Source organism: Dermacentor andersoni, chromosome 7, assembly GCF_023375885.2.
Source record: "Dermacentor andersoni chromosome 7, qqDerAnde1_hic_scaffold, whole genome shotgun sequence".
Lineage (NCBI taxonomy): Eukaryota > Metazoa > Arthropoda > Arachnida > Ixodida > Ixodidae > Dermacentor > Dermacentor andersoni.
Genome location: NC_092820.1, coordinates 13,716,849 through 13,741,231, shown reverse-complemented (window position 1 = coordinate 13,741,231; position 24,383 = coordinate 13,716,849). Strand labels below are relative to the sequence as shown.

Sequence of the window (24,383 nt, the reverse complement as noted above, 5' to 3'; positions counted from 1 at the left end):
TATAATGAAACCTTTAGCGTACTGCATGGTCTCTTGGTCAAAACCTCGCCGTATAGAATCAAACGTATAAATTGGGCAGATACCTGCCTGGTCGACGACAACTGAATTCAAGAGAAAAAAACTCGAACTACACTTTATTCTAAAAGTTCAACGTTTCAGAGCTCCTTCTTCAGACGGGAGATGGCGGGAGGCATAGCGGTGCTTGTTTTGAACGCTTTGACGGACGTGCAGGCGCTGCCGAAAAGGCATCGTGCACAAGATAATACATGCCCTGAATGCATCATGTTGTATGCTGGCAAGGCTAGATAGTTCACGGAAAGAATCCGCCAACGCAAGAATTACCACCGGCGCCTAAATCAAGAACGCAGGGCTGCGGCAGAAAACTGGGAGCTTTATGATCACCATACTAGCCGCGGTCGCGTTCTCGTCTTGGCGAAAAAAACAACCACCGGCGGGGGCTCCTTTTTCTGGCACATATCGCGTATCCACACGATTACTCCCGATCGGGTGCACAGCCGCTCCGGCCGCAGAGGCGGGGCCCCACGGCCGAGCTTAGTCTTCCGCCACCCTCGAAACTGCGAGCCCCGCTTCGCTGTGGTGCGTGCGTAATAAGGTAAATGCAACAAATTATTTGAGGCCAACCATTCCGGCTTACATGCCTGTTTTGAAATGCTGAAACATGGAACTGGACTTTTCTGACAATTCCCGTCAAGTTTACAATACGAATTTGTGCCGTAAAGCTTGTTATTTATTGTAATTACTTTATTTGAAATATTTATCGCATTCCTTTTCCTTTCCAATGATGTCCGCCCGGGCACATAATTATTTATTTATTTATTTATTTATTTATGGTACCCTCAAGGCCCGAAGGCATTACAGAGGGGAGTGGGAAAACGGGAAGTATAACAATAAAGTACGGAAAATAAACAATACAGTGTGTTAGTAATTACTAATTATACAATACTATGTAATATCTTGCCCAAAATTTGTAAGTACGACAGACAATGTAAAAAAAGTAGCATCTTGATAATTCCTGTTATTACAATGTTAACCAGTGTCGTCCTTAGTCGCTTGTAAGTACGGCAAGTAAATGAAATAACATGTTAATAATTCCTAATTATACAATGTTAGCTAAAGCCTTACGAAACAGTTTGTTGTCGACAATAGATACAATTTCACAGGGAAGGTGGCTCCACTGCCGTGATGATCTGGGAAAGAAAGATTGACTGAAAGTGTTGGTGTTGCCTGTTTGAAGTCTTACCTTATGGTGAAGATCGATGCGGCTCGATAGGTAATGAGGTTGAGAAATGAAGTTACTGTGAAGGGAGGAATGGTAATAAAATTTGTGAAACAGTGTCAAACGTGCTATTGTTCTACGAGATGCAAGTGATGGAAGAGATAGATTGTCTTTCATTGATGTTACGCTAGCGGTACGGTTATAATTTGAAAATATGAATCGGACTGAGTTATTTTGGACGAGCTCGAGTGAAGATATGAGGTTTTCATGGTATGGGTCCCACACAGCTGCAGCGTATTCTAATTTAGGACGCACTAATGACTGGTAAAGTAGTAATTTTAAGGATGATGGAGCTTTGGAAAACTTGTGGCGTAAGTAACCGAGCATGCTATTAGCTTTACTTATGTACTGAGTGTGAATGTTCCAGGTTAGTTTTGCTGTTATATGAACTCCTAAGTATTTGTATGAGTTAATGGGTTCTAGAGGAATATTATCTAGATAGTAAGTAGGAAGAGTACTGGTGTCCCTCTGCACGCGCATAACTTTACATTTATTAATATTAAGTTCCATGAGCCAAGTGTTACACCAATCAATCACATAGTCCAAGTCAGACTGAAGAGCATTAGTGTCGTCGTTAGTAATTATTTCACGATATATCACACAATCGTCAGCAAACAAGTGAATATGAGATGTCAATGAAGAAGGTAGGTCATTAATATAAATCAGGAAAAGTAGGGGCCCTAGTACTGATCCCTGAGGCACACCAGAACGAACCTCAGTCAATGATGAATCATAATTATTCGCAGTAACAAATTGATGACGGTTAGTAAGAAAACACTCAATCCATTTCAGCAGGTTACTGTCAAGGTTTAAAAGACTCAGCTTGAATAGGAGCAGTTTGTGGCAAACCTTGTCGAATGCTTTGCTAAAGTCTAAAAATATACAGTCGGCACAGGAGGCGCGGTCTAAAATACAGTGTAATCTATGAGTGAAAGATATTAGTTGGGTTTCACATGAGAATGTTTTGCGAAAACCATGTTGAGCAGAGGTAAAAAATGTGTTCGAGTCAAGAAAGTTAACGAGATTAGTAAATATAACATGTTCAAGAAGTTTGCAACAGGTGCTGGTAAGCGAAATCGGGCGGTAATTCAGGGGTGAGTTTTTGTTACCAGACTTATGCAACGGAACCACCTTCCCTATTTTCCATTGAGCAGGCAGAGTACAAGTGTTTATTGATTGCTGGAAAATATTAGCAAGTATTACAGAACAGTATGTGTTAGTGTTTTTCAAAAATTTACTATTAATGGTATCATAACCGGGAGCTGAGTTTAAAGGCAAATCATCAATCAGCCTAGCAATACCTGCAAAGTCAAGAGCTATGGGTTGCATAATGAGATAGTTGTAGTGCTCTGTGTGTGGTAGATCAATGTGCGATGAAGTGGAAAAATTATTTGCAAATGATTCACAGAGAATGTTTGCGCAAGCTTCATTTGGAATAACTTCACCAGACTCGTCTTTCAAGGTGATCGAGCTATCAGAAGATGGGTTAATGACGCGCCAAAACTTTCGGATATCTGTCGTAAGCATGTCAGGTAATGTATGGGATAAGTAATGGTCTTTAGCATTTTTTAGCGCAGTTAAGTATAGATGATTGGCAACGTTATAGGTTTTCCAAGTTCTTTTACTTGCAGATGATTTAGCTGAGCGATAGAGACGTTTTCTTCTGTTAGATAGGCGCTTTATATAAGAGTTATACCAAGGGGATTGAGGATTAGAAGTGATGATGCGATTAGGAATGAACTTTTCAGTTAATAGGCGTACTTGGTCTACAAATATATCCCAATTTGCCTGGACCGTACGGTTCTCAAAATCAACAAAAAATGTTTGAATAAATGACGATAGTTCATTGTTAATGGCTTCAAAGTTGGCTTTCTTGTAATCGCGTATTACTTTCTTAATTTTTGTCCTTTTGGGATAGCAGACTTTTAAACCGAATGTCAGTAAGGTATGGTCGCTAATACCAGGTAGGTATGTTATAGAGGAAGCAAGTTCTGGTCGATTAGTTAGGATTAAATCAAGCGTATTAGCGGTTCTGATTGATGATCTGGTAGGCTGAGTCACAAGTTGGGAAAATGAAAATAGGGAACACAGTTCACAGAAATCTTTAGCCTGAACGGAAAAAGGCTTTACGGTGGGTGGATGCGTATTCCATATTAAATTTGGAAAATTAAAATCGCCGAGTAAGAATAACGGTGTTGTAGGAAAACGGGAAAAAATTAGATTAATAGCATCGTGTAGCTGTTCAGTGAAAGTGGCAGATGACGAGGGTGATCGGTAGCAAACGCCGAGGATTATCTTTGTGTGACCGAGAGTTAGGCAAGCCCACGTGGTTTCAAGTGCAGTGTTAATATTTATATGAACTGATGGAATATCTTTAGAAATTGCGAGAAGGACGCCTCCTCCTCGACGTGCAGATCGGTCACAGTGGTAGACAGCGAAATTGCCGGCGCCACAGAAAGTATCATAATCGCGCACATGTGCAGGAAGCCAAGTTTCTGTCAAGGCAATAATTTTTGCATCGCACGTGTCGATTGCCGAAGATAAAGAATGAAATTTATTCACAAGACTTCTTATATTTGTAAAAAGAATAGGCAAGTAAGGTAAAGCTTTTTGTGATGTTAGGCCACTACCCCTTACGCTTCCCTATTGTAACGCACGTAGTGGAACCGAATGATTCTGTAATGTGCCAGATGCACTCTGCGCTCTTTCACGGACGCTATCGGTAGATGCGTCGTAAATATAACATTTATTGTTCAGAAACAATTTATTGTAGCGGAGTTTAAAGTTGGGGGAACCGGGGTGACTGGTACCGAACTCGATTAACTTTTTGCGAGCAACGCGGGTGGGAACCGAGAAGTCTTCACTAATAGTAAGGTTATTTTGTTTGAATTGATCGCGCAGCGCGAACACTTTCTCACGGGTTTTCGAATGTGAAAACTTTGCAACTATGGGGCGACACTTGTTAGGATCGAAAGGGCCGAGGCGATGTGCGCGATGGAGGGCGTCATCAGGAAATGTATCGAAGAATGATTTAATCGTTGATATTAGCTTGGTCTCGGTTTCTTGCCACGATTCTTTTGTGTCAGGGATACCGCGAAATATTAGGTTATCACGGCGCGATCTGTCTTCAATGTCAACGAGGTGTAAGTCAAGCGCTTCCAAGCGACAGGTCGTACTGTTTACCTTGTCATTTACTTCTGAGATTGCTTTGGTTACTTGGTCGACGTTTTTAAATTTTTCTTCAAGTAAATCTAAGCGATTTCGGAGAACAGTAATTTTTGTTTCAATGTTTTTCTGGCCATTTTTGATTGACTTTACGTCAGCAGCTAGTTCGGCTTGTGTTTTGGAATTTTGAAGCGATCGAGTGTGCAGATCCTTAAGCAGCTTGAATAAAACGTTCATTTGTTCTGAAGGATCAGAAGGAAGCAATTCAATATCAAGCAGAGATTCAGAACGTGTGTTAGGTCCAGGGTTAGTCTCGACATCCCCCGAACGTAATAACAGTAGGATAAAAGAAAAACATTCGTACACTGTGTCAAATAACACTTGTGGACACGGGAACAGTACCAGGTAGCGGTTATCAGATTTTTTAGCATGAAGAGAGGCAATTATACGCACCTGCATAGTGAAAACAAGGCGATTAGGCGTGGTGCCACAAGCGCTGTTCCCGTGTCCACTGAAGTGTAGGTCGATGGGTCGGCGGCTTAAATCAGCCTCTCCTGGTGATGGCTGTGTCGATGTGGCTGGGAGGCCGAAGGAAACGTCGAGCGAATAGGTCGGTATCGCGGCTGGCGTATCGCTGAAATAGGCTTCGTTCACGCCTGAGGCTGGCACAAGTAAAGGGCACGGTGCGGGTTCACGGGATAAGCAGGACGACCATCCGAAGATGATAAAAAGCAAGACATGCATAGTGAAAACAAGGCGATTAGGCGTGGTGCCACAAGCGCTGTTCCCGTGTCCACTGAAGTGTAGGTCGATGGGTCGGCAGCTTAAATCAGCCTCTCCTGGTGATGGCTGTGTCGATGTGGCTGGGAGGCCGAAGGAAACGTCGAGCGAATAGGTCGGTATCGCGGCTGGCGTATCGCTGAAATAGGCTTCGTTCACGCCTGAGGCTGGCACAAGTAAAGGGCACGGTGCGGGTTCACGGGATAAGCAGGACGACCATCCGAAGATGATAAAAAGCAAGACATGCATAGTGAAAACAAGGCGATTAGGCGTGGTGCCACAAGCGCTGTTCCCGTGTCCACTGAAGTGTAGGTCGATGGGTCGGCAGCTTAAATCAGCCTCTCCTGGTGATGGCTGTGTCGATGTGGCTGGGAGGCCGAAGGAAAAGTCGAGCGAATAGGTCGGTATCGCGGCTGGCGTATCGCTGAAATAGGCTTCGTTCACGCCTGAGGCTGGCACAAGTAAAGGGCACGGTGCGGGTTCACGGGATAAGCAGGACGACCATCCGAAGATGATAAAAAGCAAGACATGCATAGTGAAAACAAGGCGATTAGGCGTGGTGCCACAAGCGCTGTTCCCGTGTCCACTGAAGTGTAGGTCGATGGGTCGGCAGCTTAAATCAGCCTCTCCTGGTGATGGCTGTGTCGATGTGGCTGGGAGGCCGAAGGAAACGTCGAGCGAATAGGTCGGTATCGCGGCTGGCGTATCGCTGAAATAGGCTTCGTTCACGCCAGAGGCTGGCACAAGTAAAGGGCACGGTGCGGGTTCACGGGATAAGCAGGACGACCATCCGAAGATGATAAAAAGCAAGACCTGCATAGTGAAAACAAGGCGATTAGGCGTGGTGCCACAAGCGCTGTTCCCGTGTCCACTGAAGTGTAGGTCGATGGGTCGGCAGCTTAAATCAGCCTCTCCTGGTGATGGCTGTGTCGATGTGGCTGGGAGGCCGAAGGAAACGTCGAGCGAATAGGTCGGTATCGCGGCTGGCGTATCGCTGAAATAGGCTTCGTTCACGCCTGAGGCTGGCACAAGTAAAGGGCTCGGTGCGGGTTCACGGGATAAGCAGGACGACCATCCGAAGATGATAAAAAGCAAGACATGCATAGTGAAAACAAGGCGATTAGGCGTGGTGCCACAAGCGCTGTTCCCGCGTCCACTGAAGTGTAGGTCGATGGGTCGGCAGCTTAAATCAGCCTCTCCTGGTGATGGCTGTGTCGATGTGGCTGGGAGGCCGAAGGAAACGTCGAGCGAATAGGTCGGTATCGCGGCTGGCGTATCGCTGAAATAGGCTTCGTTCACACCTGAGGCTGGCACAAGTAAATGGCACGGTGCGGGTTCACGGGATAAGCAGGACGACCATCCGAAGATGATAAAAAGCAAGACCTGCATAGTGAAAACAAGGCGATTAGGCGTGGTGCCACAAGCGCTGTTCCCGTGTCCACTGAAGTGTAGGTCGATGGGTCGGCAGCTTAAATCAGCCTCTCCTGGTGATGGCTGTGTCGATGTGGCTGGGAGGCCGAAGGAAACGTCGAGCGAATAGGTCGGTATCGCGGCTGGCGTATCGCTGAAATAGGCTTCGTTCACGCCTGAGGCTGGCACAAGTAAAGGGCACGGTGCGGGTTCACGGGATAAGCAGGACGACCATCCGAAGATGATAAAAAGCAAGACATGCATAGTGAAAACAAGGCGATTAGGCGTGGTGCCACAAGCGCTGTTCCCGTGTCCACTGAAGTGTAGGTCGATGGGTCGGCAGCTTAAATCAGCCTCTCCTGGTGATGGCTGTGTCGATGTGGCTGGGAGGCCGAAGGAAACGTCGAGCGAATAGGTCGGTATCGCGGCTGGCGTATCGCTGAAATAGGCTTCGTTCACACCTGAGGCTGGCACAAGTAAATGGCACGGTGCGGGTTCACGGGATAAGCAGGACGACCATCCGAAGATGATAAAAAGCAAGACCTGCATAGTGAAAACAAGGCGATTAGGCGTGGTGCCACAAGCGCTGTTCCCGTGTCCACTGAAGTGTAGGTCGATGGGTCGGCAGCTTAAATCAGCCTCTCCTGGTGATGGCTGTGTCGATGTGGCTGGGAGGCCGAAGGAAACGTCGAGCGAATAGGTCGGTATCGCGGCTGGCGTATCGCTGAAATAGGCTTCGTTCACGCCTGAGGCTGGCACAAGTAAAGGGCACGGTGCGGGTTCACGGGATAAGCAGGACGACCATCCGAAGATGATAAAAAGCAAGACATGCATAGTGAAAACAAGGCGATTAGGCGTGGTGCCACAAGCGCTGTTCCCGTGTCCACTGAAGTGTAGGTCGATGGGTCGGCAGCTTAAATCAGCCTCTCCTGGTGATGGCTGTGTCGATGTGGCTGGGAGGCCGAAGGAAACGTCGAGCGAATAGGTCGGTATCGCGGCTGGCGTATCGCTGAAATAGGCTTCGTTCACGCCTGAGGCTGGCACAAGTAAAGGGCACGGTGCGGGTTCACGGGATAAGCAGGACGACCATCCGAAGATGATAAAAAGCAAGACATGCATAGTGAAAACAAGGCGATTAGGCGTGGTGCCACAAGCGCTGTTCCCGTGTCCACTGAAGTGTAGGTCGATGGGTCGGCAGCTTAAATCAGCCTCTCCTGGTGATGGCTGTGTCGATGTGGCTGGGAGGCCGAAGGAAACGTCGAGCGAATAGGTCGGTATCGCGGCTGGCGTATCGCTGAAATAGGCTTCGTTCACGCCTGAGGCTGGCACAAGTAAAGGGCACGGTGCGGGTTCACGGGATAAGCAGGACGACCATCCGAAGATGATAAAAAGCAAGACATGCATAGTGAAAACAAGGCGATTAGGCGTGGTGCCACAAGCGCTGTTCCCGTGTCCACTGAAGTGTAGGTCGATGGGTCGGCAGCTTAAATCAGCCTCTCCTGGTGATGGCTGTGTCGATGTGGCTGGGAGGCCGAAGGAAACGTCGAGCGAATAGGTCGGTATCGCGGCTGGCGTATCGCTGAAATAGGCTTCGTTCACGCCAGAGGCTGGCACAAGTAAAGGGCACGGTGCGGGTTCACGGGATAAGCAGGACGACCATCCGAAGATGATAAAAAGCAAGACCTGCATAGTGAAAACAAGGCGATTAGGCGTGGTGCCACAAGCGCTGTTCCCGTGTCCACTGAAGTGTAGGTCGATGGGTCGGCAGCTTAAATCAGCCTCTCCTGGTGATGGCTGTGTCGATGTGGCTGGGAGGCCGAAGGAAACGTCGAGCGAATAGGTCGGTATCGCGGCTGGCGTATCGCTGAAATAGGCTTCGTTCACGCCTGAGGCTGGCACAAGTAAAGGGCACGGTGCGGGTTCACGGGATAAGCAGGACGACCATCCGAAGATGATAAAAAGCAAGACATGCATAGTGAAAACAAGGCGATTAGGCGTGGTGCCACAAGCGCTGTTCCCGTGTCCACTGAAGTGTAGGTCGATGGGTCGGCAGCTTAAATCAGCCTCTCCTGGTGATGGCTGTGTCGATGTGGCTGGGAGGCCGAAGGAAACGTCGAGCGAATAGGTCGGTATCGCGGCTGGCGTATCGCTGAAATAGGCTTCGTTCACACCTGAGGCTGGCACAAGTAAATGGCACGGTGCGGGTTCACGGGATAAGCAGGACGACCATCCGAAGATGATAAAAAGCAAGACCTGCATAGTGAAAACAAGGCGATTAGGCGTGGTGCCACAAGCGCTGTTCCCGTGTCCACTGAAGTGTAGGTCGATGGGTCGGCAGCTTAAATCAGCCTCTCCTGGTGATGGCTGTGTCGATGTGGCTGGGAGGCCGAAGGAAACGTCGAGCGAATAGGTCGGTATCGCGGCTGGCGTATCGCTGAAATAGGCTTCGTTCACGCCTGAGGCTGGCACAAGTAAAGGGCACGGTGCGGGTTCACGGGATAAGCAGGACGACCATCCGAAGATGATAAAAGGCAAGACATGCATAGTGAAAACAAGGCGATTAGGCGTGGTGCCACAAGCGCTGTTCCCGTGTCCACTGAAGTGTAGGTCGATGGGTCGGCGGCTTAAATCAGCCTCTCCTGGTGATGGCTGTGTCGATGTGGCTGGGAGGCCGAAGGAACCGTCGAGCGAATAGGTCGGTATCGCGGCTGGCGTATCGCTGAAATAGGCTTCGTTCATGCCTGAGGCTGGCACAAGCAAAGGGCACGGTGCGGGTTCACGGGATAAGCAGGACGACCATCCGAAGATGATAAAAAGCAAGACATGCATAGTGAAAACAAGGCGATTAGGCGTGGTGCCACAAGCGCTGTTCCCGTGTCCACTAAAGTGTAGGTCGATGGGTCGGCAGCTTAAATCAGCCTCTCCTGGTGATGGCTGTGTAGATGTGGCTGGGAGGCCGAAGGAAACGTCGAGCGAATAGGTCGGTATCGCGGCTGGCGTATCGCTGAAATAGGCTTCGTTCACGCCTGAGGCTGGCACAAGTAAAGGGCACGGTGCGGGTTCACGGGATAAGCAGGACGACCATCCGAAGATGATAAAAGGCAAGACATGCATAGTGAAAACAAGGCGATTAGGCGTGGTGCCACAAGCGCTGTTCCCGTGTCCACTGAAGTGTAGGTCGATGGGTCGGCGGCTTAAATCAGCCTCTCCTGGTGATGGCTGTGTCGATGTGGCTGGGAGGCCGAAGGAAACGTCGAGCGAATAGGTCGGTATCGCGGCTGGCGTATCGCTGAAATAGGCTTCGTTCATGCCTGAGGCTGGCACAAGTAAAGGGCACGGTGCGGGTTCACGGGATAAGCAGGACGACCATCCGAAGATGATAAAAAGCAAGACATGCATAGTGAAAACAAGGCGATTAGGCGTGGTGCCACAAGCGCTGTTCCCGTGTCCACTGAAGTGTAGGTCGATGGGTCGGCGGCTTAAATCAGCCTCTCCTGGTGATGGCTGTGTCGATGTGGCTGGGAGGCCGAAGGAAACGTCGAGCGAATAGGTCGGTATCGCGGCTGGCGTATCGCTGAAATAGGCTTCGTTCATGCCTGAGGCTGGCACAAGTAAAGGGCACGGTGCGGGTTCACGGGATAAGCAGGACGACCATCCGAAGATGATAAAAAGCAAGACATGCATAGTGAAAACAAGGCAATTAGGCGTGGTGCCACAAGCGCTGTTCCCGTGTCCACTGAAGTGTAGGTCGATGGGTCGGCGGCTTAAATCAGCCTCTCCTGGTGATGGCTGTGTCGATGTGGCTGGGAGGCCCAAGGAAACGTCGAGCGAATAGGTCGGTATCGCTGCTGGCGTATCGCTGAAATAGGCTTCGTTCATGCCTGAGGCTGGCACAAGTAAAGGGCACGGTGCGGGTTCACGGGATAAGCAGGACGACCATCCGAAGATGATAAAAAGCAAGACATGCATAGTGAAAACAAGGCGATTAGGCGTGGTGCCACAAGCGCTGTTCCCGTGTCCACTGAAGTGTAGGTCGATGGGTCGGCAGCTTAAATCAGCCTCTCCTGGTGATGGCTGTGTCGATGTGGCTGGGAGGCCGAAGGAAACGTCGAGCGAATAGGTCGGTATCGCGGCTGGCGTATCGCTGAAATAGGCTTCGTTCACGCCTGAGGCTGGCACAAGTAAAGGGCACGGTGCGGGTTCACGGGATAAGCAGGACGACCATCCGAAGATGATAAAAAGCAAGACATGCATAGTGAAAACAAGGCGATTAGGCGTGGTGCCACAAGCGCTGTTCCCGTGTCCACTGAAGTGTAGGTCGATGGGTCGGCAGCTTAAATCAGCCTCTCCTGGTGATGGCTGTGTCGATGTGGCTGGGAGGCCGAAGGAAACGTCGAGCGAATAGGTCGGTATCGCGGCTGGCGTATCGCTGAAATAGGCTTCGTTCACGCCAGAGGCTGGCACAAGTAAAGGGCACGGTGCGGGTTCACGGGATAAGCAGGACGACCATCCGAAGATGATAAAAAGCAAGACCTGCATAGTGAAAACAAGGCGATTAGGCGTGGTGCCACAAGCGCTGTTCCCGTGTCCACTGAAGTGTAGGTCGATGGGTCGGCAGCTTAAATCAGCCTCTCCTGGTGATGGCTGTGTCGATGTGGCTGGGGGGCCGAAGGAAACGTCGAGCGAATAGGTCGGTATCGCGGCTGGCGTATCGCTGAAATAGGCTTCGTTCACACCTGAGGCTGGCACAAGTAAATGGCACGGTGCGGGTTCACGGGATAAGCAGGACGACCATCCGAAGATGATAAAAAGCAAGACCTGCATAGTGAAAACAAGGCGATTAGGCGTGGTGCCACAAGCGCTGTTCACGTGTCCACTGAAGTGTAGGTCGATGGGTCGGCAGCTTAAATCAGCCTCTCCTGGTGATGGCTGTGTCGATGTGGCTGGGAGGCCGAAGGAAACGTCGAGCGAATAGGTCGGTATCGCGGCTGGCGTATCGCTGAAATAGGCTTCGTTCACGCCTGAGGCTGGCACAAGTAAAGGGCACGGTGCGGGTTCACGGGATAAGCAGGACGACCATCCGAAGATGATAAAAGGCAAGACATGCATAGTGAAAACAAGGTGATTAGGCGTGGTGCCACAAGCGCTGTTCCCGTGTCCACTGAAGTGTAGGTCGATGGGTCGGCGGCTTAAATCAGCCTCTCCTGGTGATGGCTGTGTCGATGTGGCTGGGAGGCCGAAGGAACCGTCGAGCGAATAGGTCGGTATCGCGGCTGGCGTATCGCTGAAATAGGCTTCGTTCACGCCTGAGGCTGGCACAAGTAAAGGGCACGGTGCGGGTTCACGGGATAAGCAGGACGACCATCCGAAGATGATAAAAGGCAAGACATGCATAGTGAAAACAAGGCGATTAGGCGTGGTGCCACAAGCGCTGTTCCCGTGTCCACTGAAGTGTAGGTCGATGGGTCGGCGGCTTAAATCAGCCTCTCCTGGTGATGGCTGTGTCGATGTGGCTGGGAGGCCGAAGGAACCGTCGAGCGAATAGGTCGGTATCGCGGCTGGCGTATCGCTGAAATAGGCTTCGTTCATGCCTGAGGCTGGCACAAGCAAAGGGCACGGTGCGGGTTCACGGGATAAGCAGGACGACCATCCGAAGATGATAAAAAGCAAGACATGCATAGTGAAAACAAGGCGATTAGGCGTGGTGCCACAAGCGCTGTTCCCGTGTCCACTAAAGTGTAGGTCGATGGGTCGGCAGCTTAAATCAGCCTCTCCTGGTGATGGCTGTGTCGATGTGGCTGGGAGGCCGAAGGAAACGTCGAGCGAATAGGTCGGTATCGCGGCTGGCGTATCGCTGAAATAGGCTTCGTTCACGCCTGAGGCTGGCACAAGTAAAGGGCACGGTGCGGGTTCACGGGATAAGCAGGACGACCATCCGAAGATGATAAAAAGCAAGACATGCATAGTGAAAACAAGGCAATTAGGCGTGGTGCCACAAGCGCTGTTCCCGTGTCCACTGAAGTGTAGGTCGATGGGTCGGCGGCTTAAATCAGCCTCTCCTGGTGATGGCTGTGTCGATGTGGCTGGGAGGCCCAAGGAAACGTCGAGCGAATAGGTCGGTATCGCGGCTGGCGTATCGCTGAAATAGGCTTCGTTCACGCCAGAGGCTGGCACAAGTAAAGGGCACGGTGCGGGTTCACGGGATAAGCAGGACGACCATCCGAAGATGATAAAAAGCAAGACCTGCATAGTGAAAACAAGGCGATTAGGCGTGGTGCCACAAGCGCTGTTCCCGTGTCCACTGAAGTGTAGGTCGATGGGTCGGCAGCTTAAATCAGCCTCTCCTGGTGATGGCTGTGTCGATGTGGCTGGGAGGCCGAAGGAAACGTCGAGCGAATAGGTCGGTATCGCGGCTGGCGTATCGCTGAAATAGGCTTCGTTCACGCCTGAGGCTGGCACAAGAAAAGGGCACGGTGCGGGTTCACGGGATAAGCAGGACGACCATCCGAAGATGATAAAAAGCAAGACATGCATAGTGAAAACAAGGCGATTAGGCGTGGTGCCACAAGCGCTGTTCCCGTGTCCACTGAAGTGTAGGTCGATGGGTCGGCAGCTTAAATCAGCCTCTCCTGGTGATGGCTGTGTCGATGTGGCTGGGAGGCCGAAGGAAACGTCGAGCGAATAGGTCGGTATCGCGGCTGGCGTATCGCTGAAATAGGCTTCGTTCACACCTGAGGCTGGCACAAGTAAATGGCACGGTGCGGGTTCACGGGATAAGCAGGACGACCATCCGAAGATGATAAAAAGCAAGACCTGCATAGTGAAAACAAGGCGATTAGGCGTGGTGCCACAAGCGCTGTTCCCGTGTCCACTGAAGTGTAGGTCGATGGGTCGGCAGCTTAAATCAGCCTCTCCTGGTGATGGCTGTGTCGATGTGGCTGGGAGGCCGAAGGAAACGTCGAGCGAATAGGTCGGTATCGCGGCTGGCGTATCGCTGAAATAGGCTTCGTTCACGCCTGAGGCTGGCACAAGTAAAGGGCACGGTGCGGGTTCACGGGATAAGCAGGACGACCATCCGAAGATGATAAAAGGCAAGACATGGATAGTGAAAACAAGGCGATTAGGCGTGGTGCCACAAGCGCTGTTCCCGTGTCCACTGAAGTGTAGGTCGATGGGTCGGCGGCTTAAATCAGCCTCTCCTGGTGATGGCTGTGTCGATGTGGCTGGGAGGCCGAAGGAACCGTCGAGCGAATAGGTCGGTATCGCGGCTGGCGTATCGCTGAAATAGGCTTCGTTCATGCCTGAGGCTGGCACAAGCAAAGGGCACGGTGCGGGTTCACGGGATAAGCAGGACGACCATCCGAAGATGATAAAAAGCAAGACATGCATAGTGAAAACAAGGCGATTAGGCGTGGTGCCACAAGCGCTGTTCCCGTGTCCACTAAAGTGTAGGTCGATGGGTCGGCAGCTTAAATCAGCCTCTCCTGGTGATGGCTGTGTCGATGTGGCTGGGAGGCCGAAGGAACCGTCGAGCGAATAGGTCGGTATCGCGGCTGGCGTATCGCTGAAATAGGCTTCGTTCATGCCTGAGGCTGGCACAAGCAAAGGGCACGGTGCGGGTTCACGGGATAAGCAGGACGACCATCCGAAGATGATAAAAAGCAAGACATGCATAGTGAAAACAAGGCGATTAGGCGTGGTGCCACAAGCGCTGTTCCCGTGTCCACTAAAGTGTAGGTCGATGGGTCGGCAGCTTAAATCAGCCTCTCCTGGTGATGGCTGTGTCGATGTGGCTGGGAGGCCGAAGGAAACGTCGAGCGAATAGGTCGGTATCGCGAATGGCGTATCGCTGAAATAGGCTTCGTTCACGCCTGAGGCTGGCACAAGTAAAGGGCACGGTGCGGGTTCACGGGATAAGCAGGACGACCATCCGAAGATGATAAAAGGCAAGACATGCATAGTGAAAACAAGGCGATTAGGCGTGGTGCCACAAGCGCTGTTCCCGTGTCCACTGAAGTGTAGGTCGATGGGTCGGCGGCTTAAATCAGCCTCTCCTGGTGATGGCTGTGTCGATGTGGCTGGGAGGCCGAAGGAAACGTCGAGCGAATAGGTCGGTATCGCGGCTGGCGTATCGCTGAAATAGGCTTCGTTCATGCCTGAGGCTGGCACAAGTAAAGGGCACGGTGCGGGTTCACGGGATAAGCAGGACGACCATCCGAAGATGATAAAAAGCAAGACATGCATAGTGAAAACAAGGCGATTAGGCGTGGTGCCACAAGCGCTGTTCCCGTGTCCACTGAAGTGTAGGTCGATGGGTCGGCGGCTTAAATCAGCCTCTCCTGGTGATGGCTGTGTCGATGTGGCTGGGAGGCCGAAGGAAACGTCGAGCGAATAGGTCGGTATCGCGGCTGGCGTATCGCTGAAATAGGCTTCGTTCATGCCTGAGGCTGGCACAAGTAAAGGGCACGGTGCGGGTTCACGGGATAAGCAGGACGACCATCCGAAGATGATAAAAAGCAAGACATGCATAGTGAAAACAAGGCAATTAGGCGTGGTGCCACAAGCGCTGTTCCCGTGTCCACTGAAGTGTAGGTCGATGGGTCGGCGGCTTAAATCAGCCTCTCCTGGTGATGGCTGTGTCGATGTGGCTGGGAGGCCCAAGGAAACGTCGAGCGAATAGGTCGGTATCGCTGCTGGCGTATCGCTGAAATAGGCTTCGTTCATGCCTGAGGCTGGCACAAGTAAAGGGCACGGTGCGGGTTCACGGGATAAGCAGGACGACCATCCGAAGATGATAAAAAGCAAGACATGCATAGTGAAAACAAGGCGATTAGGCGTGGTGCCACAAGCGCTGTTCCCGTGTCCACTGAAGTGTAGGTCGATGGGTCGGCAGCTTAAATCAGCCTCTCCTGGTGATGGCTGTGTCGATGTGGCTGGGAGGCCGAAGGAAACGTCGAGCGAATAGGTCGGTATCGCGGCTGGCGTATCGCTGAAATAGGCTTCGTTCATGCCTGAGGCTGGCACAAGTAAATGGCACGGTGCGGGTTCACGGGATAAGCAGGACGACCATCCGAAGATGATAAAAAGCAAGACCTGCATAGTGAAAACAAGGCGATCAGGCGTGGTGCCACAAGCGCTGTTCCCGTGTCCACTGAAGTGTAGGTCGATGGGTCGGCGGCTTAAATCAGCCTCTCCTGGTGATGGCTGTGTCGATGTGGCTGGGAGGCCGAAGGAAACGTCGAGCGAATAGGTCGGTATCGCGGCTGGCGTATCGCTGAAATAGGCTTTGTTCATGCCTGAGGCTGGCACAAGTAAAGGGCACGGTGCGGGTTCACGGGATAAGCAGGACGACCATCCGAAGATGATAAAAAGCAAGACCTGCATAGTGAAAACAAGGCGATTAGGCGTGGTGCCACAAGCGCTGTTCCCGTGTCCACTGAAGTGTAGGTCGATGGGTCGGCAGCTTAAATCAGCCTCTCCTGGTGATGGCTGTGTCGATGTGGCTGGGAGGCCGAAGGAAACGTCGAGCGAATAGGTCGGTATCGCGGCTGGCGTATCGCTGAAATAGGCTTCGTTCATGCCTGAGGCTGGCACAAGTAAAGGGCACGGTGCGGGTTCACGGGATAAGCAGGACGACCATCCGAAGATGATAAAAAGCAAGACATGCATAGTGAAAACAAGGCGATTAGGCGTGGTGCCACAAGCGCTGTTCCCGTGTCCACTCCTAGTTATGTTATGTCATCGTAGCAATATTTGTTAGCTTTTTACCTAAAGAGTTGCAAGTAAAAAAAATTGCGGCAAAACACACCTCGCATTGACTGTCGACTGCAATGCGTTAGCAATTATTCAATATTCGCACGTCTGCTTATTCATCCTTTCTGCGGGTTTACACGCTTAGAACTCGGTGTTATCGCAAGTCGTGCCGGCATTATCATCAACTTAGTGGAATATTATTGTTGATCCTATCTGTTGCGTATGTTTTCGCCGCACCTTTTCAATGAGGTTGCATGCGTGACAAGAATTGTGCAGCACTTTCTGGAAAGGCAGCGGGCATCAGCGATTACGCTGGCACCTTGGACGGATCATGCATAAAAGCTGCCGTGCTTCGCCCGCAAAGGCTTTTGATGATCACCGATTTTGTTCGCCATTGTCACAATGACAGAGTGTTATTTCTTTTGCTGGGCACAACTTCGTCCATTAAAGAAGCTAATCGGTAACTCACAGCTTTGACATGGTGTAATTCGCCGTCCCTACACCGTTACATTACAGCAACACAGCATATAGCCACGGTAGAAATTAGTTATGTATTAATTAAATTATGGGGCTTTACGCACAAAAACCACAATATGATTATGATGCACGCCGTGTTGGAGAACTCCGGAAATTTCAACCACCTGCAGATCTTTAACGTGCACCTAAATTTAGGCACGCGGATGTTTTCGTATTTCGCCCCATCGAAAGGCGGAGTTATCTATGAGCTGTGTTTGAGGCCTGTGCTGCAGTGGAACTCCTCTTTCGCGCTTCTCTAAGAGCACTCGTCGCCGTCGAGTGCCGCAGCCGCGAAGCCTGGCCTTCGAAATCTGTGGCGGGCCGGTGCGTGAGAACGCTGAGAAACGCGTTATGCGGCCACCGAGCGCCTCTATCACGTTTCGGTGATGATGATGAAGATTTATTCGCATCTCCTTTCAAACGGGGCGGTGACAAACAGCCACCTAGCCTGCTTGCTTTTTTTTTTTTCTGGACACGCTGCGCCATCTATTGGCACTGCCGTGAAGATCGCCCGAACCCTTTGAGACGAGAATGGTGGTGCACCGATTGCTGCGAGCGCTGAAAATTGTTCCTTGGTTTGCCGGGCACGCAGTGACACATATTCAGTGGCCAAAGTTGTGGAGAGGCTCATTTAAAAGCGACACATACCCAGTGTATTCGTGGTGCGGTTGGTTAAAGCGTTGTCATGAAAGACAATAAAAAAGTGATCCTACTCACTCCATTGGTGGCGCAGCCTGCTAATGCGTCGGGTTTCTGTCCTTGAGAAAGGCTTGCGACGTGGGCTCAATTCCGCTCAGCAACGAACCAATTTAACGGATGTTTTACCTCACTGCGACGCATTCCCAGTGGCACATGCCTAGCTAGCCAAGTTGGCGTGACCGACGTTCATTAAAGAGCGGCACACACCTACCGGCCCGTACTTAGTGACCGTGAAAGCGGTTCATTGAAAACCAGCACAGACTGAGTGACCCCTGCCTAGTGCGATGAGTCGACTGCGAAGCTGTGGCGCCTACCCATGTCAGCGTGAAAGAAATAATAATTCGAAGGAAAAAATTAGAAGCGGAATGCAGAAACAATAAAACAGAGAATTCTGGGGCACAATAAATATGAAGTGGTGCGTGGAATCTGGAAAAGATTAATAGTACCAGTGATAACGTTCGCAAGTGTCATTCTGCGTTTAGAATCGGCTATCTTGTCGGGGCTGGACAGGAACCAAATATCGGCTAGCCAGTTGGCTTGGGGAGCGCATGGCAAAACCACAAAGGAGCAGTGAAGGGTTACATGGGTTAGGCCTCTGTTGAAATCAGACAAGCGCTAAGCAATATTTGCTTTGGAGAAAGAGGAGCCTGCATCAAAATAAACAGCTGCCCAAAGTGCACAAGTATCTGTGCCTGAAAAACGTCAACCAGAATGGTAGAAGAGTTAATGAAAGTTGGCAACCAATACAAGAATAATTGGAAGTGTAAATCGATAACCAGAAGTCATCAGGAAGAAAGTGAGAAACACAGGCAGTGCATTCTACGTAAACAATGCAAACAAAAAAGAGCGTGGAGATTTGCCATATTGAGAAGAAAAGAAATTAAAAGGGAAATTCTGTAAGGTGACATAAAGGGCACTGTCTTGCTACTTGAGCCTCGAGCTGATCAACAAAGGACAAAAATATGCCGGAGCAAATATTCGCAATGGATTAGGCATGTGTATGCTGCAGGAAAAATCCAGAGACACCTCAATACGTCCCAATTGAATGCGAAAGCATTCACCCAGAGAGACTCGTAGTTAACGTATGCCTTCTAGAAGAACTTAGATTTAAAGTGGACCGAAGCCTCAACAACAGTCGAGATAAGCAAAAGGCGTTTAGAGTATTGGTAGAAAAAAACATGAAATTTTGACGCGACCGGATCCGTTACAGGCATAGGTTGTGGTACAAGTTAGATAGACAAGTACAATTTGTTGCTGGGCGAGTTAGTTTAGATCTATTGAATACATTGTTGCGCCAAAAAGAAAATAAAGACTTTGGAGGGCAAGAAAGGAACGACAGGTCGAGCTTAAAACACTGACTGAACAATAGGACAAAAATGCTTTACGTTCCTTGAAGCATACATGATAAAGAAGGGGCCCAGTGTACTAGAAATATAGTTGAGTAGAACGTGCTGCTGGGTGAGTTGGTTGAGATCTAATGAATACATTTTTGCGCCAAAAGTCTGCTTGGCTGCTTGAAGCTACCATGTCTGCTTCAAGCTTCATTAACCATTTGTGTGATATTGTTCAGTCAGTGTTCAGCGCTCGACCTGTCGTTTCTTACTTGCCTTCCTGTGTCTTTTATTTTCCTATTGGTGCAACAATGCATTCAATAGATCTCAACCAACTCACCCTACAACAAGGTCTACTCAACTACATTTATAGCACAGTGGGCCCCTTCTTTACCACGTCTGCTTGAAGCTACATCAACCATTTCTGTGACATTGTGCAGTCGGTGTTCAGCGCTCGACCTGTCGTATTTTACTTGCCCTCCTCTGTCTTTTATGTTCCTATTGGCGCACCAATGCATTCATAAAATCTCAACCAACTCACCCAGCAACAAGGCCTACTCAACTACATTTCTAGAACAGTGGGCCCCTAACTTTACCACGTCTGTTTCAAGCTACATCAACCATTTGTGGGATATTGTGCAGCCGGTGTTTAGCGTTTGAAGACGTTAGAAGTTTTGTCGGGCAATGCTCGTACTTTCGTCGTTTTGTTCAATATTTTGATGCAATTGCTAGACCCCTCGCTAATATTTTGAAGAAAGGCGTACAATTCTCGTGGGGTACTGCAGAAGCCGCCGCCTTCTCTCGTCTCGTCATTCTTCCCTCCTCGCCACCCATTCTCGCCCACTTCGACCATGATGACCCTACAGAATTGCGTACAGCTGCCAGCGGTCAATGCGTAGGTGCCGTCTTAGCCCAGCGTCAGCGTGGCCAGGATCGCGTTATTGCTTATGCGAGCCGCCTCCTCACACCATCGGAGCGCAACTATTCCATTACGGAACGAGAATGCCTTGCTGTAGTCTGGGTGGTTGCGAAGTCCCGTCCTTACCTCTACGGTCGCCCTTTTTCCGTAGTCACTGACCATCATGCTCTCTGCTGGCTCTCATCCCTAAAAGATCCTACAGGCCGGCTTTGTCGATGGGCTTTGAGACTACAAGAATTTTCGTATTCTGTGGTCTACAAGTCTGGCCGCCTGCACCAAGACGCTGACCGCCTGTCGCGTTACCTTGTTGACGACCCTGACTCCTCCAATATTACCAGTGCTACTCGTGTATTCTCTGCGTCGCAGCTGCTTCATTTCGCCGACGAGCAACGCCGTGACGCCAACATCAGAGGACTCATCAACCATTTTGAACACTCTCCGGCCGACGCCACTCTACGCCTCTTCGTCCTCCGCGACGGTACTCTGTACCATCGTAACCTTCCTCCGGACGGCTCTGAGTTCCTACTTGTCATACCTAAACACCTCCGCTCAACCGTTCTAGAAGAGCTCCACGACGCACCAACGGCAGGAAACCTCGGCGTATCTCGAACCTATGACCCTGTTCGTCGCCGTTTTTTCTGGCCGGGCCTTGCCCGTTCCGTACGACGTTACGTCGCCGCTTGTGAACTTTGCCAACGACGCAAGAAGCCTTCCCAGCCCCCCGCTGGTTAACTGCAGCCGCTCGACATCCCTGCCGAGCCCTTCCATCGTGTTGGCTTAGACCTTCTCGGCCCATTTCCGGAATCTACATCAGGATGCAAATGGGTTGCAGTCGCGGCTGACTACGCGACCCGCTACGCCGTAACCCGCGCTCTTCCGACCAGTTGCGCAACTGACGTTGCGGATTTCCTTCTCCATGATATCATTTTGATGCATGGTGCTCCGCGTCGATTGCTAACAGACCGTGGCCGTACGTTTTTGGCGCTGGTTCCACTGCCATGACGCTGGGGTGCAGTAGTTTGTGCTGTACAGGCACTGGTTCTCGCTGCAGTTCGCTGGTTCGTAATGGAAACTCATGCGGGCCTGCTCCATTCAGCATAAATTTACTAGCTCCTATCACCCTCAAACGAACGGCCTCACTGAGCGTTTGAACCGCACCCTTACAGACATGCTGTCTAAATACACTTCAGACGACCACCGTGACTGGGACCTGGCTCTACCCTACATTACCTTCGTAACAACATGATTCGAAGAGCTCAGGAGTTAGTTGATCTTGATGTCGGAAATGTTCTGTTTCTTTGAAAACCGGATATAGCAATTGCAGTGTTTACAACGGCCAGCAAGGTGCGAAGACTTTGAAGCTTTTAACAAAACGTGGTGTTGTCAGAGGCATTCATCGACGCATCTTTCAGACTGTTCCACATGAATTTTACCGCCACAGAAGTGAACCATGTATGCTATGCCATATACACAATCGACAAATTTATTGCGTTGTTTCTCAGTGCAAAGCGATCATTTCTATCTTCTGCTTACGCGCGAGCTTACCCGTGAAACCACTTTGTGCGGTAGAGAACACATGTTGACGCTAGATGTACCACGGATGCATTGTCGTTTACTACAAATAAAATATTGATGTTTCACTTGCAGGATGCAGAACTGATAGGTACGGTAAAATGCAGTGATCATAGGATAGTGAGGGCTGGGATTCACCTCAATTTGAAGAGGGAAAAAGCAAAATTGACCACGAAGAAACAGGTCAACCAAGAGGCAGTAAGGGTAAAAGCAGAGAAATTCAGGCTGGTACTTCCGAACAAATATGCAGCTGCAGAACAGAGAGATGAAGGTAGCACAGAGGTAATGAATGAAACTGTAACTAGGCTGGCTTCATGGGCAGCAATTGAAGTGGGAGGCAAGGCACCAAGGTGACCAGTAGGCAAGCCCTCCCAATTAACAAAGGACCTAATAAAGGAATGAAAAAGAATGAAAGTGTCCAACTGAAGAGAATTCGCGGAACTGTCAAAGCTGATCAACAAGGCGAAAATAGGTGATATTCGAAACTATGACGTGAGAAAGACTGAAGAAGCTGTAAAAATTGACGCAGCCTGAAATCAGTGAGAAAGAAACTTGGCAAAGGACAAACCGAGATTTATGCACTAAAGATAAGCAAGGTAATTATAATATCATCAGCAATCTCGACGATACAGTAAAAAAATGGAAGAATTCTATATTGACCTGTACAATACCTAAATGAGTCACGATACCTCCAATAAAAAGCGTAATTAACAGGATAAAGAAACTCCTCCTACAACTAGCCATGAGGTCAGAAGGGTCTTGCAAGACGTGAAACGAGCAAGAGCGGCAGGAGAAGATGGAATAACAGTCGATTTAATCAAAGTTAGTAGGTAAATGTGGTTTAGTGTTGCAAAAGTGGCTAAGGCTATGCTGCGCCATACACGAGGTGTTTTATAATACTATTTAATAGGAGAAAGGCTGTGTTGATCTATATTTTGTGTAATATACCAGTGTAATCTAGGAATTTACGCACTTCAGGTAATGGGACTATCCAATCATCTTCTAAAATGAAAGCAGGATGTAAAGGCATGTGCAGTTGATATAGGTTGTGCAAAGGGTTTCGTCTTTGTACTTCAATATGTGTGCATGGGAGTAATATATGCATGACTGTTAGTGGTTCTTGGTATTCTTGGCATGTTGGTACATCTTCTTTTGTAAATAAACAATTGTGTGTGAAGTGTGTGTGCCCAATGCGAAATAGGCATAGAACTACTTCAAACAAGCGCTCCTGGTGGTTACACGCCTTCCACGCACCCTATATGGGTTCAGCGAGATGTAGCTTGTTGTCTGTTCAATGGTCCCATTCGTGTTGCCAATTTGACGTTAAAGCCTTACTAATGGCACGGATACTCTCTTTATATGGAAGTGCTGTCTTTATTATGTCTTTGTATGTTGCCATCGATGCACATCTATCAGCTGTCGTTACCCAGCATCCCAACATGAATTGGTACCCAGCAGAAACGAATTGGGGCCAGATCCCACTGCGGTTCCGGTCGAGAACCAGTTTCTTTCGCCTCCTCTCATTGGCCTACCGTCGTCACGTCCGGCGTGACGAAAAACTTCCGGAGGCAGCTCCGCGGTCTTCGTCTACGTCACGGGGCGTGGCCACAGCGCCGAAAGGAACCGTTTCGCTTGCCGGCACAAAAACTACAGTCTATTAGAAGAGTTCTAGTACACTGTCACAAGAACCGCGGCGAGTAGCTCAACTTCGCGGGAACCGCTGCTGCACGCTTGTAAACAAACATGGCGGCGCCCATGACTCCGTATGTTTTAGCGGCTCTTTGCGGCCGCACTGGCCAGAGAAGACCTAGAAACAAGGAAGATGCCTTCGATCTGCCGGAGGAGGATTTTCGCCGCCATTTCAGGATGAGTAAGGCGCTTGTGCGTAGGCTGTGTGCTGATATTGAGGGCGAAATTGGGACGAAGGGGCCGACCGGACTGCCGACAGAAGCAAAAGTTCTCTGTGCGCTTCGGTTTCTTGTGACCGGGAGCTTTCAGACGTCTGTCGGCAGTGAAGTGACCATCCAATTCTCGCAATCCTCGATGAGCCGCTGCATGAGCGCAATAGCGGTAGCTATAACTCGCGTAGGCAAGCAAAAAATGGTGGGTAACCTTTCCGACCACGCCAGCGGAAAAGCAGCAGGCAGTGGCAGAATTGGCAGAGCCACGGGTGTTGCTCCATGAACTCTACCAGCAAAGTACGCTGTCGCGGCGAAACATGGGCGCCAAGAGGCCGGCGAGTCGCTGCTTCTGCCATTGCGAGTCTTCTTGTCAGAAATGGAACCAAACGCAGACGAAACGCGCGTATGCGACGCCATCTACCGACAGAAAAGAGAAACATCCCTACTGCAAAAGCCAGCGTCTTCCAGTGTGAAACCAGCATTTTTTTGGCACTGGGTCGCACTGGGTACGCTGGCGCTCGTTGGGACTCACTGGGACACCAGGGAGAGCGCTGGATAAGAGCTGGGTCACACTGGAAGAGACGCTGGTTCCACTGCCATGACGCTGGGGCGGAGTAGTTTGTGCCGTACAGGCGCTGGTTCTCGCTGCAGTTCGCCGGTTCGTACTGGAAACTGCGCTGGTTGTGCTTGTGCCGTGCTGGTTCCAGTACGCAAGGACGAGCGCTGCTGAATAATAAATGCTTTATACAATTCCATCGCATGAACGCTATATCTTGGGGTCATAAAATGCTGTTTCGTGTCGCAGCCTGGAATAAAGGTGCGTGAGCTGCCCTGTTTATTCATGGACATTTCACACTGAAGATCATTTTCGTTTTGTTTTGGTTTTTCGCTTTCCCTTTTGACTGGTCGGATAGCTAAATTCTTGAACGAAACCACGGAAACCTTGAGGACGCCGCGTTTTTTAGTAGTTCGCACGTAACATATGACTGGGAGTTGTCGCCGTTGTCACAGTGTTGTGGAGTGGAGATGAAATGCAGAAG

The 24,383-nt window shown here is 50.0% G+C and overlaps 1 protein-coding gene across 3 annotated transcripts in view; it reads right to left on the bottom strand.

Annotated features, from left to right (window-relative positions):
* The window catches only part of LOC129386005 (chymotrypsinogen B-like), a 717,527-nt gene that overhangs the window by 577,764 nt on the left and 115,380 nt on the right, over positions 1-24,383 (bottom strand). The gene's annotated exons all lie outside the window — the stretch shown is intronic.